General features: G+C 48.6%; 1 pseudogene; it reads right to left on the reverse strand.

Annotated features, from left to right (window-relative positions):
• Positions 1-14785: 14785 nt before the first annotated feature.
• Positions 14786-14959, reverse strand: LOC119446898 (U2 spliceosomal RNA; annotated as a pseudogene).
• Positions 14960-16720: the final 1761 nt, after the last annotated feature.

Below are 16720 nucleotides of genomic sequence, written 5' to 3' on the forward strand. Positions count from 1 at the left end.
CTGGTGCTGCACACATGACAGCTTCTAGCTATCACCCCCAGACTAACGGCCTGGCCTAGCGGTTTCATCGCACTCTTGCTGACATGATCGCCGCTTATATTCAACCAGACCACAAAAACTGGGATGTTTTTTTACCATTCGTCACTTTCGCCTATAACACGGCCGTGCAGCGCACAACTGGCTACTCGCCATTTTACCTCGTTTATGGACGCTCCCCTACACTCTTTCTGGATGGTTTATTCTTCAACTCCCAGGCTAATTCATCTGTATCATCGTGCGAAGAGTACGTTTCCCGACTCGACCACTGTCGCCAGCGTGCTCGCCTGAACACAGAGGCCAGACAACAAGACAGGAAAAATATTTACGACGAATGCCATCGCGTTGTATCTTTTCGACCTGGTGACGAGGTCCTGCTCCTGACTCCTGTTGGCACCACTGGTTTATGTGAAAAATTTCAGCTACGGTTCATCGGGCCGTACATAGTCATTGGGCAGACTTCGCCTGTCAACTATCGCATCAGTCCTCTTGACGCCCCCACAGACCACCGTTGCCGCAATACCGAGGTTGTCCATGTCTCCCGCATGAAGCCCTTCACGCGGCGTGCCTCGACACCTTGACGGGCGGAAAGGATGGCCGCTTTCACGTCGGGGAGAAATTAGTGTGGGCGTTTATTACGCATATCTTCCTGATCTGTGTGTTATCATCATCATCCTCACACTTTTACCTTGTCACAGCTGTCCCCGATTCGTCGTCGGCGCGAAGTCGATGAACGGGGTAGACAAGCTGGTTGGTCGTTCCGTACGCAAGCGAGCACAGTGAAAAGAGTCAGAGTCGGGAGTAAACAAAAAAACAAGATATTTATCCGCTGATAAATATACACAAATCAATAAAATAAAATAATAAAAAAATACAAGACACACTAACACACCTGAACCTAATATATCACAGTGATGAAGACAATAAATACGAACAATTAACAGTAGATATCAAAATGAAACAAAGCGAGGATCAAATACACAAGAATACACTTAACAGTATTTCACTAAAGCAAAGTTCAAAAGAATTCAAAGTTCAAAAGAAAACAAACGATGTCATACGCGTGGCCAGGCCGCAGCAGCAAGTCCAATAAACCGTGAAGTCGGTGCACAAAGCTTTCCCGAAGAATGCTGGCGGTCCGATCTTGTCGAGGTGGATGCGAATTGCTGAGCTGGGTTTCCCGGGAGTCTAGATCTGACGACTTCCCTCAAGCAGGTTGAGCTAACTTGAGGTGAACTACCGTGAGCTTCGTTGCAGACGCTGGTTTGACGTCTCTTACGTCAACGTGTTCCTCGGAGTTCCGACGTGGCCAGGCGGCCCAGGCGATACTGGACGGCACTAGCCCCCCAACGGCTTCTCACCAGCGCATAGGTTCAGCTTCTAGACTAATCAGCAGGGCCCAAAACCTGCGCTTAAATAGCCTCTCCTTTCCCTAGTTCCCTATGTAGGGAAACTGCCGCTATGTAGCGTTCTCCGAATTCACGGCTCTTAGCTCCCAACAATCTTGGCCGCGGCCCTTTCACCATGGACGAAGAACCGCAGATTATCCTCTCTCCCAATGTCAAAGGCCAAGGTGGAACCCGGCATACCACGCAGACGTATACGCAAACTTCTGGGTCCGTAATCGGCGTGTCGCGTCTGGAATCGAGATGGCAGCCCGAGCGGCCACGACGCTTTTGACGCCCGTAATTCGGCGTGTCGATGTCGAATAAATTATACGCTGCACAGTCAGGAGCCCACGTTTTTGACGCTCGTAATTCGGAGTGTCGTTAATCAGCGTCCAAACCATTCGAAAATATGCCGCTCCGTGACATACCTATACTGCTTTTTGCTTGTATATGTGATTATCATCATCGCCTATGTGCCGCGCTGGTTCGCTGATGAGCTTCCGGGACTAATAAACGTCGTCGCAACCGAGACGTCACAAACCTTTTGTAACCCCCCTCACGCAATACTCCACTTCGAAGCCTGTGAGGACCTCGAATAAATAAATAAACATTGTGTGCACATACATCATTTCTCTTGTATAAACAAGACGTATTGCTAGTAAGCTCTTTTCTGCAAATTATTTCGTCGCTGTGTGTTTTATGCTTGCAGTGTTTTTACAAAATGCATTATAACATAAGCATCACAACCTGGAAACTCATGGAGGCTATTTTCATTGCACATTATTTGCTTGAAAAAAATGAGAAGAAATATTGCACTTAGTAGCGATGGGTGGCATAAATACAAACAAAACATGATCAACTTGAGGCTAGTTCACATGGCACAACTCCACCTGCATTTTTCGCTTTAGTACCAATATCGATCGCTATCTATACCACCAATAAACGCTCGTCCTTGACTAAGCCTAATTTGCTTCCAACAATAGTATTACTACAGCTTTTCTAAAGCGCACGCACTATTGCATATCGTTGCTATAGAAACTCCATGCCGTAAAAAACCTAATTCAGCATTCATGTTCAGCGTTACTACAGCCTTGCTAAGACGCGCGCGCGCGCGCACACACACACACAAACACACACACACACACACACACACACACACACACACACACACACACACACACACACACACACACACACACACGCACACACGCACACACGCACACACACACACACACACACACAGTGATAAGGCCCCGTTAAGTCAAATATGTTATGTCAACATGCCTTACCGCTCATTATCACTACTACGTTGCTAAAGAACACTGTGATTGGGCTTCGTTATCGGAAATGCGCATTCCGCATTCATCACCAGTATTGCTGCACCACACGCAAGTGGACTTCACATCGTTATGCAACCTGAGTATTAAACAAGAATTCATTACCCCACCTGCATCACTCTCTTGCCGAATTCGAAGTGCCGCTCGAAAATTACAACGGCGACCACAGCCTTGACTCCTAGGTCAAGAGAACTGCGCACCATCATTCCAACTGGGTTGATTGCAGCCAATCTTGACTTGTTCATCAGGTCCAGGTTCAGGGATGTCATCCATTCGACGAGATAATATGTCTGCGATGAACATAAATCAAAATATCATCAAATAAAACACCCTGTTGCAGTATAATTCGCCTGACCTTTACGAGTACTTTCCAAAGGTCCAGCAGGAGTTTCCAGACGTATTCAAAAAACCATCGGCGAAAAACGAGCGCGACGTAAACATGGACAAGGGAGGAACGCATGACAAGTGCTAACTGCCAACTACTTGGGTTTGTTGTGCTGATGCACAAATATACCTTAGAAAAGGGGGATGCGGGGAGGGCGAATTATCATGCACTTCAACCGCATATGCGTCAAGTGATTAAGAAGTGTACTCACAAAGGTCAAACTAAAACACTGTCACATTAGTGGCGGAGATGCCAGAACTCGTAAAAGCGACCGAAGAAGCTCTGACGCATGCTTAACCTTTACACATCATGGCAAACGCTTCGAAAATCTCGCGTGCTTCTTTGGCTCTTTACCAGCGCAGAGGAAGTGTCTCTTGAAAAACCGGATAGCAGCCACACTTTGCACAGTGGATGGACAGATTACTCCGACTTTTTGTCATCAGGGTATTACCGTGCTCACGCCTGCAGTCATTACGGTTAGGTCATTGGCACTCAGCGCTTGTCCTGTGTTCCCCTCTGGTCCGTGTTTATTTAGCGCTCTTTTTTCACCTTCGAATTCGTACCAGCTAGCTCGCTTTCATACCATTTTAATATTCGAAGAGACTTCTCAAGGGCTGGTAATTTCATCCTTCGATCGTAGGTCAGAGAAGCAACGCTCCTGCACATTAGCTGCTCGCCTGGGATCAAACAAGGCGTACTGCAGCGCATTCGCGCAAGCGTAAACTGGCACTTATCTGCTGAACCATGCGGCGAAAGCAGCTGGGTGCTGAAAATTGCAAGCACTATGAGGAGTAGCATTGAGAAATGAGAAATGAAGTGGCAGGTAGGTTGACCACGTTAATCGCTCTTGCCTACCATGCGCTGTGTAAGGCCATAAAATGAGGAAAGCGGTCACAAGCAGGAGCTTAATACCAACGGGCACCATCATATACTCTCATGAGTTCACCGTTCATGCAAGTGCAATCTGCCATATGCATTTGTGAATCTTCAGAAAAGCAGACTGCTCATCTTGCTTAACCTTGGTATCACGCTGGAGGTGAGTAGCTTTGTTTGATTCACATATGCAGAAATCATGCAAAGAAACCTCAATCAAAACAATTTTCTCAATGCGCAACTCTTAGTCAATACCCCACTCTGATGTCCTAAAAGAGCAATAACTTCGGTCAGTACCGCAGCTGTGGACTCAACTGGCAAACTGAGAGCCCGAGAGGCAAGTCACTGAGTGTTTGCAGGTTCAAGGCTTTGCAAACGCAAAACGAAATAAATGACATCATTGGAAGCTTTTGAACGCAATTGAATAAAACGAGAAAGGCAATGCCTAATCCGCGCCTTCTCCATTAGGTGTGGCAGGCTCTAGCAACTCAACCGTGGCGAAGTATATGCACTTGCCCATTTTCTTTCATATCGGTGCATCTGTACCAGGTCTGGCCCTGACAGTGTTAGCCAGCGCCAATTATAACTGTTGCAGCGGACGGGCTTGTCCTCTTAATTCTGAGCGTGCTGCAGTTTGTCAACGTCATGAGCAGGCACGTGGCCACAAGAAAACTCGCATGCGGCCCGAAGGTATCGAAGGCTGCCGTTGTTCAGACGCTCTATACGATGAACGAGAATAAGGGAACGCCGGCTTCTCGTCAGTCGCGACCGCAAGAAGCCAACATACCATAAATCCAATGTAAGTCCAAGGGAAATACGTTTAACTTGTATTGCTATAGGAATTCTGTGATAAAGGACAAGTGGACGGAACGACAGCTTGCGACCGGTGGCAGACAAACCAATATCTCCAGTTTTATGCGTCAAGCAAAAAATGAGAAACAAAAGAAACATTCGTAAAAAAAAATAAGAAATCTTCAGCTGCTTGGTTACAGCCATGCACCGCGCAATAAAACCGCCGGTAGGACACTTTTCCACATCTGCATTTTTGTAACCGCAGGAACGATTTTTATGATCTTTCTCCTAGTTCTGTTTCAGTGAAACTACTTCATCGACCGACATGGCTCAATGCAGTCGCACACGCAGTGCACGTAATGTCCAAACAATGCAGTCGCATACTGCGTCGGCATATGCATATTAGCTATCTTTATGGTGGATACACACGATGGACTAAATCTGTCTTTTTCATGACGGACGGTGCATCACGTGACTACGCGTCACGGATTCATGCCGCCCGCGCGTCGTCCGCGACCCCTTCGGACGTAAAATGCCGAACTATTTTTCACATCTGGATTATGGCAGTCGAATGCTGCAGATTTAGCCTACGATGCTATATAAGTATGGCAACAAGCGCAGCTTACAGCCTCTGAGATTTACCTGGGCCGCCGCAGCGTCTTTGAGGCCATGTTCAGCCAATACAGCCACACTAAGCCTACACGCCAAGCACTTGAGCATGGCTCTCGGAAACGGTGCCCAGTCGTCACGAATACTTGGCGGTCGAAGCTTCTGGACACAAATTTAAAGCAAATACAAGCGCCAGGTAAAAAATTGCGGGCCACAGAGTGAACGATGACTTCTTGATAGATTCGAGGCGCACGACAGCAGATACGGGCGGTGCCGCTATGTTTTTTTTTTTTTTTTTTGGTGCAGTCGTTTGTTTGCCCCGTCTGTCGTCTGGATGCGTTTTGGTGCCGGACGGGCGGCGGAATAACCGTCCGCGCAACAGATTTTCACGGAGCCGTCCGTCGTGTGGATCCACCATTACTAGCGGCACATCTTTTCTGCATCTGTACCTGTATCTCTTCTCGTTGCTGTTCTGTACGCTATTCGATGGCGAACCAAAACACGGTACCAAAGTATCATCACTGCAAAAATAGGCGCCTACAAGCGGTTCATTCTCCAAATCAAGCGTATATCGTATCCTTGTTTGCTCGTTTTAGTACTTGGGTTTTCTCCGCTAAGGGCACGTAATCTTGTTCAAGCTAGTTGCGAGGTGCGCTAGTGGCCGAATACCAAATACAGGGCTCTTAACATCAAGCTTGCTGCTAGAACCGAGCCGTTCTTTGCCGTAGCTGAGAGCCTCGCCTCTATATGGCATGCACTGTGCCGGCATCTACAAGCGCTCGCGATCAAATTGTTACAAACGTGCTTCTCGCCAGACTGCTGTTTCGCTATGCGTGGAGCGGACGCACGTTGGACAGGTTGTCAAGGAGGCCGGTAGTGTTTGATGGCAAACTGCCCCATCCGTCACAGAAGTAATCAGAGCCTGCAGCTACCTGTCCAGCTATATGTATTCCTTCGTAAATGGCATGAAGAAGAGCGCAGGCACACACAGATAACCGCCCTTCGCAGAATCAAGCAAGTGATTCAATGTCAAAGGTTGCCGTTTTTATGACTGCTTGATTTTTATTATTCGCACTAAACTTGTTGCTTCGCCTATCTCTTGGCGAACGTCTATCTCCTCGCCTGTCTCTTATCTCTAGCTGCGTCACGAAGGTTTCCTAGTGACGACGATAACATTTTTCAACTCTACTTTGGCGTGCCTTGAGCGACCGACGCAAATTGTGCTTGCTCGTGTTTCCTTGACAGAGCGCGAGGGCCATGTGCACACGCGTTTTGGTAGATAAAAGCTCTGTAGCAGGAAGTTGTAAGCATTTGAGCGCTTTAAAACAGGCGCATCATTAGGTAGCCCGTTTGTTTAAAACAGGCACATCATTAGGTAGCCAGTTTGTCAATAGAAAACAGACCGTACTGTGTGTTATTTTCACTCCGCGAGTCGTGTTGCGCTAGCCAGGCAGTACCGGTTTGAATTGTGCAACTTTCCGTCGTTCTTCAATACAAGTGCAATCGCGGTCAAGCCCGATCTGGATAATTATTTTTGATTGCGATCAAGAGTGGTTGCTCCACTACTGTCCAACATTCCCAATCGAGTTGGCTGAGCTCCTTCAGCATGGCGGTGCAGACAACAACCGAGGATCGCTATCAACTGGATGCGGATCGTTGAAAACCTTCGTCGAAGTGCCCGAGCAAAAGCACCCTATGCAGATTGGACATGTGTCTTTGTGATAAAGATTCCCCCAATCGAGACGGAATGTGCAACTAGACGAAATGTCCAACCAAATCTGAATGTATAACGAGCCTGAATGTCCAACAAATATTAATGTAACTATTGGACATTCCGTCTCTTTGAACATTCGTGTGCGATGAACATACACGCAGCAAGCGTATACTCCGCAGGATGAAGGGGCACATTTGGTAGAGCTTATGGAGGTCCCTGGATTTGCAATAGGAATTTAGCATTACACCCACCCCCACTGTGCATTGGTTCTACACGGTTTCACAATAGAAGCGAGACGTGATCTTAGCTTAGATTGACGGTGCTTCTGGCAGTAAACAACAAGAATAATCATTTCGTCTTCGGGAAAGGACACGCAGATGTGTCATTTTTTTATAAATATCTCAAGACTCGTCAATGTGTAGCTTCTTGTCCATGCAGTGCAATTAAATTCTTGAGTCTTCTTCAAGATCAGCACATTGCCATTGATTTGTTGTGCTAAAAATATATTTTGTGCTTTGTGATCTACCATGCCAAAATGCACTCGTCTGCAATTGTTATTTCACATTCCAATGTAGTATACTTGCAAACATTTTTGCAACCACTCCGACTGTTCACGTGACACTCAGCGACCGCGTCATAGTTGATGTAAGGCCGTCTTTGTGCCGCTAAGAAAAGAATTGACTATCCGCTGCTGGCGGTTCAAGTTGTTGGGCTCGCCTTTTAGCTCTTCTATAAAATATCAACTCATTTTGTTGGCTCGTATCCATTTGTGAAGCACACCATCCTCTTAATAGAATAGCGGCATATATTGAGCGGCTTGTTTGATATTGTAGCGAAGTACACGAACGTCATCGTTGGACATGCTCTCCAACTCTTTCTAGTGGGTTGATCCCTATTGCGCTTTCGTCGGAAAACGCCGCGCGTGCTGAGATCTCGGCCTCTAAAATAATGGTCGGCCCAAGAGGCCTAATAAACGCCTTTGCAAGTTGTGGAGAGCGCTTCGGCCTACAACGTAAGTCCTGCAGCTTCAATGCCGTACCCTGCGCTCAACCATGCTTGAAGACGCATCCCAGCCAGTGCCACCTACCCCATCCCAGCAAGCGCCTCCTCAGTCTGTCATGTGCTCTGGTGTGGCTGTATTGGCTCAACAAGGCCTCAAGGACGCTGCGGCGGCCCAGGTAAATCTCAGAGGCTGTAAGTTGCGCTTGTTGTCAGACTTATAGAGCATTGTAGGCTAAAACCGGAGCATTCGACTGCCATAATCCAGATGCCAAAAATAGTTCGGCATTTTACGTCCGTAGGAGTCGCGGACGACGCGCGGACGGCATGAATCCGTGACGCGTAGTCACGTGATGCACCGTCCGTCGTGAAAAAGACGGATTTAGTCAGTCGTGTGGATCCACCATAAAGATAGCTAATATGCATTTGCCGACGCAGTATGCGATGCATTGTTTGGAGATTACGGGCACTGCGTGTGCGCCTGCATTGAGACATGTCGGTCGATGACGTAATTTCACTGAAACTGAACTAGGAGGAAGATCATAAAAATCGTTCCTGGGGTTACAAAAATGCAGATGTGGAGAAGTGGCCCACCGGCGGTTTTATTGCGCGGCGCATGGCTGTAACCAAGCAACTGAAGATTTTTTTAAATTTTTTTACGAATGTTTCTTTTGTTTCTCATTTTTTGCTTGACGCGTAAAACTGGAGATATTGGTTTGTTTGCCACCGGTCGCAAGCTGTCTTTTGCTGCGTTTGGGGTCCCTGAAGCGCCGGTCAGCCGGTCAAACGCACGCCGCCCACGACACCTCGGAACGCTCATGCCACGTACACACTAGCGGCAAAACGCGCGCGGCGCTCCGCCGGCGGCAAAACGCAGCAGCGGCAGGGCGGCCACACCAACCGGCGGCGCGCCGCTGCGGCAATCACGTGACATACTAGACTCCTCTCCCCTTCTCGAACTATCCGGGAGCTGACGCGTGCAGATGATAGTGCGAAACTAGAAACAAGCGGTCGGTCGGGTCCGCATGGCACCAGTTTCCCGCGGCACGTCACGGAAGCGGGCCGCTCTCATTGGTCTCCTTCATCCGCGGCACGCGGCAAACCGCAAAAAATCGGTCCAGGAGCGATCCATGCCGCAGCAAGAAAAACCCGTTTCGCGGCTGCTTTCGCGGCGCGCGTCTTGCCGCCGGCGGCGCGCCGCGCGCGTTTTGCCTAAAACCCCTATATTTATAAAAGTAGCGCCATCCACTTCCCTCCTCCTCCGTTCCACTATCGCACTCGGCGCGACCAGCGCGATCGAGGTGCGATATCGACAGTGGCGCCGCCTGCGTCGGGCCTGCCGTGGCAGACGACAGCTAACGCGCTACCAGAGGAAATCCGAGGAAAACTTCGATCGCGCCCTGCGGAGACGTTTTTGAGGCGCGATTTTGCTTCGTCAGTCAGTAACTGGTCTTAATAATGCCGTTTTGGAAGTAGCAACGCGACGATGCGAGACGGCGCAAATATCAAAGTGTGCAGCAAGCGTTTGCGCACGCCGGATGGCAAACAAAAAAAGCCTTTTGCCCTCGCCTTGTCGGTTGCGGCAACTTAAGGCGCAGCAGCATGCCACCACAACGAAGTTCTTGTCCCTAACACGTTTGATCCGTTTGTGCGTACAGCACTTTCGTCGCACAGGCCCGAGGATGGCAGGATGGCTGGAAAGAAAAAAATATAGAAAAGCGCGACGCGAACTTCCACGTGACACGGATTGGCCAATGGGGGAGCGGAGGAGGCTGGGGCGACAGGAGGTGGCTAAGAGAGGGCGAGGAGGAAGCGCCGGGGTGAGCGCGGTGGCGGCAAGATCTAAGAATGGCGCTACTTTTATAAATATAGGGGCTTTAGTTTTGCCGCTAGTGTGTACATGGCATCACTCGCCTCTCGCTCCCCCAACACCCTCTTATGTCTTCTCTCCTTCTTTCATTTTTTTTTGTGCCGCTTTCGCTCTCCCGCTCTTGTCCCCTCGTCTTAGAAACCGCGCCTAGACAGTCAAGCGCCAGCGGTCATTTTCTTTTCAGTCTCTCCCTTTGCAGCCAGCCACAGCCGACATCGACGTGACGTCACTCCACTAACCCTTTAAAACTAACCCGCCGAGATGACGAGGCCGCCTTTGACCAAGATAGGTCCTCCTATCGAAACGTTGGCCAACCTTTCTGAGGCACTTTATCCCTGTTTATAATCCTTATTCCTCGTACAATATATTGATTGTTCGTGACTTAAACTGTTTGCCGGTGCGAACTGTCGGCTTATCCGTTGGAGTGGGCTGTGTCACTGTAATACAAGAAATACAGAAGTTGCGTTCTTTGGCGCGCAAAACAACCCAATGATTGCACCACATAACACGTGGCACATGATAAAAGTAAACTGAATTGTGCACATCGTTGTTAGTTGTATAGCATTTATTCAACCGCTTCACTAAGATACGCTTCATACGAACACTGACATGAGTGTTGAATCAGAACATTTTTTACCATATCACATTTTGCAATAATTATAATGGGAACCTTCGATAACTACTTCCAAAGATATGGAAATATTTGTTGTGGAGAGTATGCAATAACATAAGGTCACAAGAGGTCCAATGAAAGCTATTGTTATGCATAACTGAAATAAGATGACGGGAAATGAAAGGAGATAGTTTTGCGCATGTGGGGTCTAAACGCAGGTGTTCGGCATTGCGCGTGTGCATCTTTACAAATTCTTACGCTACCACGCCGTTACTTGCTGTCCACTTCCTTAGCCGCTTGTGTTTACCCTAGTTGTGTTAGCCCTGGTTGTGTCAGCCAGCGCTGCTTACGTCTAAGGCGGTGTACGTGGCACATCCTTTCAAGCAATTATTCTATTTATTGAAAATTTTATTGTAAAGAGTGAAAGGGCCGAAATGGGAACCATACGTTATGAGTGGGGTCCGAAGTCCAAGGCCCCACTGACGTCTGTCGCCCACCTAACTTGACCCACATGTACCAGTTTCACCTCCAGGCCAGAGCTGGCTAGTGTGACTCCCACTGCTCCGTGCTATTTACGGCTTGCTACCCAGGAAAGAATGTAACTTTATTTACAATGCTAGTATTTTTGCTGCGCTAATTTGGAGCCGAAATAGTAAGTGCTAGGATGTATCCAATCTGCTGGGCTATATAGTTTCGTTTCGACGACGTAGTACCGGCAGTGACAGTCCAGTCAAATCACCTTTGAATCTAGCTGCGTCTATTATGTTCACGTCCAAAAATATTTTTTCTCCTTTGCCATTGAAATAAGATTGATGCTTACTTCCGTCCTGCCTGACTTGGCAAAGGCAAGGCAGGCCTGGTACATCCCCGCTGCTTTTTGCTGGGCATTTTGATTCGAATATGGTACCCTTAAATCACCAATGTATGCCATGGTGGTGACTTCAATGCCTCTTGAAAGCTGAAAGCACAGAACAAAAAGTGTTATAGTTCTTACGCATACTATCCACGTCTTTAAGATGTCGAGCGTCCTAGCGCTTTAAAGCGTGTAGCTTTAATCATGTTGCTCCCATTGCGAGTGCTAGCTATGGCTATTGTTACATGAAACTTCGAAACAGTCCACTTGAGCTGGAACAGCCATTGAATAGGAACAAGAGGATGCGCTTGGGTGAAATGCACCTCTTCGTCACGTTGAAAAAATCAATTGCGTGGCAGGGAAACAATATGGTCCCAGCCTTCCACTGACGATACTCACTGCAATGAACGCAAGTTAACAACGTCAGCGGATCGCTCTGGAGAGCATAAGACATGACGTGCGGCGATTTCGTCGGTGAGCGGGTTAAGTTGGGAAAATCACCGGCAGTAGTTCGTTTTAGCGGGGAGAGTTTTGCGGTGCAGGACATCGCCCATACAGTGATGAATTTGCCGCAGAAGCAAGCGCGTACAAGTTGCCGTGCATGCGCAGCAGCGAAACTGAACCGCGCGCCTAGTAGACGGTTATAGTTGAGGCGGGTAGCATACTTGAAGTCAAATGAGACTCTTGCACAGAGATGCCTAGAAAAGTATAAAACTAGTCACTGCCGCGCCATGCGCACATCTTAGTTAGCAATCAAACTTGAAACTTTCAATCCTAATGTCGGACATAATGTGGTAAAATGGATAGTTTCTCGGCTGCCGCCCCAACCAAGTATCTGCTAATGACGACATCCTGTATTACTACTGTTAGTATGATGATTTAGTTGAGCATTGCAAGCATCGAAACGCACCTGACAGACATATGTGAAAGGAAGCACAGCACACACGTAGTACATGTGTTTCCGCACTCCTTTTCGTGCACTTCGCTTAAGCGCGTTTATATGCTTACATCGCATCGCTACCAAGTAACATCTGGTGTGCTGACAAATTGATGTCTCAAGTAGGGTTTCCGCTGACGAGTGCGTCATATCAAGGAGTAGTAGCAGCGCAGCATGTTTTCAACGCGCTTTTGGACAGTTTCGACAAAATAGTGCGATAAGTAACGTTCTGGAGGGAAGTAGAAACAAAAAAATGCCAGCCCCAAACCACATATCAGTCAGCCGAAATTCAATTCAAGAGCCCTGGCTGACTGTGTTTGATTATCTTGATGTTTAATGTAACTTCAATAGCATCGTTGGTTGCTGTAGATAGTTTAACGTTAAGAAATTTAAATAGGCGAGAATACCAGAAAAGACCAATCGGAGCAAAGTATACAATTAGCTCTTTAATAGTTCCATACTAGGCTCTGTTAACACACCATATGGGCAGACTGATGAAGAGGCAATCTAATTAAAAGTTCCTCTCCTGCCTGGAATTAAGGTCTTCATTCGTGAAGGGGTGATCCGCCAGCTCTTCCGGCTTACCTAAAACTCCGTACAACTTTTGTCCTCGACCATGCAGCAGTCATTCATCAGAAGCTTGGAGAGCCACCAGCATACTAAGGCTGCCACACCAATGAAGCACGCACAAGTCAGGTGGCTACCTAGACTGATGACGCCCCTCAGCAGAACTCCACGGCCTAGCCCTACTGAGGAAGTACAGCCCCCGTACAGCCCTACGGACGAAGCACGTCCCTGTACTTCCGGAAAGAAGTACAGGGACGAAAGCCACGACCAAGTATTCTGTCAATGAAAAAATAATGCCTGCTTATTGCGCGGGCTATCCCGATGATCCGACCCTACCACTATGGCCGTCTTTTCTGCGTCACCATGGACCATCACGCGCTCTGCTGGTTGTGGTTCCTAAAGGATCCCTTGGGCAGCCTTCAGTTTTGGCACTTCGGCGGCTAGAGAACGACATCCAAGTTGTCTACAGATCTTGCCGCAAGCACTCTGGCTTGCGGCCAGAGTGCTTATATAGGTATGGTAAAGAAACGCAAAACGAAGAGCCTGGTGGCCGCATGACGAGTTTATCAGCGGCCGCACGCACCGGTGCTCTTCATGGATTTCCGCTAGCGTCCGACGCGACGCATCGATATGTCGGTGCGGATTCTTCATTCTATGCCCTCGGAGCAGAGCGACAACTAGTGATAGATTTTTACTATTCTTGACCAGCTGTCCGCTTCCCTTGCCCTCTCGCCTTTTCACGCGATCCTTCGTCAAATCACCCAGTTCGCTATGCGAGACAGCACACTCTACCGCAACAACTAAATGTATGATAGTCGGAGGTGCCTTCTTGTAGTAAGCCGTCCCGTCTGATATCTTTTATGCCGATCCTGAGAGATCGCGGGTTAGCGTGCTAGAGACACATGCGAGTTTGTACCAGCACTTTTAGTGGCGCGGTATGTACAGCTTTGTACGCAAGTACAATGTTGCCTGCACCGAGTGTCAATGGCGCAAACGCGCTCTCTACTTTAACCTCTACGTTTCAGAGCATCCTCTCAAGTACGTAGGTACTTGTGGGTGGGCCTTTGGGGCCCACCCGTTCCTCAGCTGTGCGATCCGATGGGTCATCGTCAGTGTTGATCACCTCACCCACTACGCCGTGACAGCGGCCGTTTCTGCCACTACAGCGCTTCACCTTGCTTTCTTCAACGTGCGATTTTGTGCCTCCACATTGGGCACCTCGGAACGCCTCAGTTACGGAGGGCACGTATTTGTGTATCAAGTGGCTGAAACGCTACTAACCGAGCGCCACATGATCCACCACACATCAACAGCATACCATAGCGTATAAAACTGATTAACCAGTCATTTTAATCCCACTCTAGGCCAAATGCTCACTACATTAGTCGCGTCCGTCCCTACCAACTGGAAAATGGTTCTCCGTTTTGTCGCATACGCTTGAACACTACCGCACAAGGTAATATTACCATATCGGTATATATTTTCTTGTATGAAAGAGAACGCTCGTAAAGGTTGGGTCCAGTATCGATGCAGTGCGATTCTCGGCACTGCAGCTCGCGCTTGCACGTACCTTGCGCTACTCGAATGCCCCGCGTTCGACCTACGTGACTAGGCTTGCCGCTAAGATGCAATAAGCACCATAGCAACAGATATAAGTGTTTTGGTGTTTATATTTCAAGTAACCTATTCTTTAATACACAAGGACAAATCATTACTAATAACGCAAACCGGACTCTATCTTATCTTTGTCGCGTCCTTTTACAGCGAAGCTGTATATGGCTAGTTTTCAGCGGAGCGATGTCCACAGACCAAAAACCGTGGGCTGGTCCCGAAAATAGTGCAATACCGGAGCAACCCGCGCCGGAGGTGAAGCAGACGTGAAGTACGGCGCCAACTTGCAAAAATAAGTTTAATATCTTGAGTGCAAATACAACCATTATCAGATATTGAGCTGATAAGAACAGATACTACACTTTCACAAGCGTTGGCCATGTCTACGTTCGCACCATAAACGTGTATGCCATCTCGCGTATTCAGACTAGTGCCTACCAATCTGAGTGTCTTCTGTCTCCTGACGTCATGCTCTACGTCTGTTCTTTTCTTCAGTTTTGCTCTGACTGTGAAATGAACAGGCCGCGTGTTGTGCGGCCTGAAGAAGAACAGCATGGCTACCTAGAACGCCGGCGTGAACATAAAAGGGAATGGGCGCGGCGGAAGGAGACCACCGACGACGAGCGGGCCAGCGTAGGCGTGCAGCCCGTCAGGAGCACGAGGCGGAAATATATGCGAACCGTCTATGTGTCTCCGATCCCGAAAACTTGGAACGCTTAGGCGAAGCAACGATCAATCAACACATATACAGCTTCGCTGGTCATCCACCTTCAAAGAGTGGTATGACACTGATTATTTCCTTGTACCAACATTCTTAAAATCCTACTACAACTACGGTAAGAAACTATTGCGCGCTCGTAACTTGAATTACACTTCGTCTTTTGCGACTCTAAAGACTCATTTGCAGTAACACTCGAATCGGTTCAGAAGCTTTCCATGCGCTTCATTGTTCGCAACAATACTCACGCCTTGCGAGTGTCTCTTTCATGAAAAATACGTTGAACGCTGGCAATTTTTATATTCAATACCGTATTTCTTACAACAGCAAGAGTCTACAATGTATCCTGTAGACACTCCCTGCTCATATGTCCTCATATGCAGATTTTCCTTGAAAGGTTCGGTACCACATTTCTGGACCCAGCAGTGGTTCGCTTCTATGTGCTTAGCGCGAGGTATGACGGGAGCCACGTTCCTGCTGCCATCATATCCAACAGCGCTTCTTTGCCTTCAAGCATGCTTTAATTATTAATCTTGTGCAAGAACTATTTACATAAACTAGCACCTTTTATGTCGCACCACCAAGCCAAGGACAAGTCTACACTGACGCAGCTTCCGACCCACGCACCAGTGACGGAGTAGTCGCCTACCACGTAGTAGGTTCTTGTGCGACGCATTCTACCTTCATAGCTGTTGATGCCGACGACCCAATGGACCTTGAACTGCGTTCGATAGACTGGGCAATAGACCGGGTCTCAAGCAGCACGCAGGCAAAACACATCCATATATACACTGACTCCCAATATGCGCTGCATGCTTGCAAGTCTCGCCACAGAGCCTCATCAGAAGTACTCCTAGTCAAGCAGGCCTTCGGGCATGCGGAGGCCCTTGGGGTCACTGCAACACTTCATTGGATCCCTGGTCACCAGGGCATCGAGGGAAATGAGAGAGCCCATGAGGCGGCGCGGGCCCTTCTTTCCTACCGCATCGTCTCCCGATATCCTCCAGAAACCCTAAGCAGCAGCACAAGCACCACGACAAAAGGACCACCGTATGACTCAGGCAGAGCTATTGAGAGCAGCAGCCAACCGACGCAAGAGGGAACTCCGTGCGAGTGTCCCGCCAGACCCAAACCCACTTCCTGCGGGTCTTCCCAGGTCGGGGCAGGTGCTGCTGCATAGGCTCCGTTCCGGCTTCGTCCTCACACCAGACATGCTGAAGCGGTGCCGACAGTACCAGCCACGGCAGGAGAGACGTCCTCCTTTCCCTTCTCCTGACTCCCTGCCGTCAGCAGAAACCTGTCGCCTCGGCAGCCTCTGAGGACCAAGAAGCACCCCAGGAGCCGCACAGGTGCCCGGACTGTGGCGTGGCCACGCGACCATCCGCAGCTCATTTGTTTTGAGAGTGCCAGTGCTACCC

Source organism: Dermacentor silvarum, chromosome 3 (assembly GCF_013339745.2).
Source record: "Dermacentor silvarum isolate Dsil-2018 chromosome 3, BIME_Dsil_1.4, whole genome shotgun sequence".
Classification (NCBI taxonomy): domain Eukaryota; kingdom Metazoa; phylum Arthropoda; class Arachnida; order Ixodida; family Ixodidae; genus Dermacentor; species Dermacentor silvarum.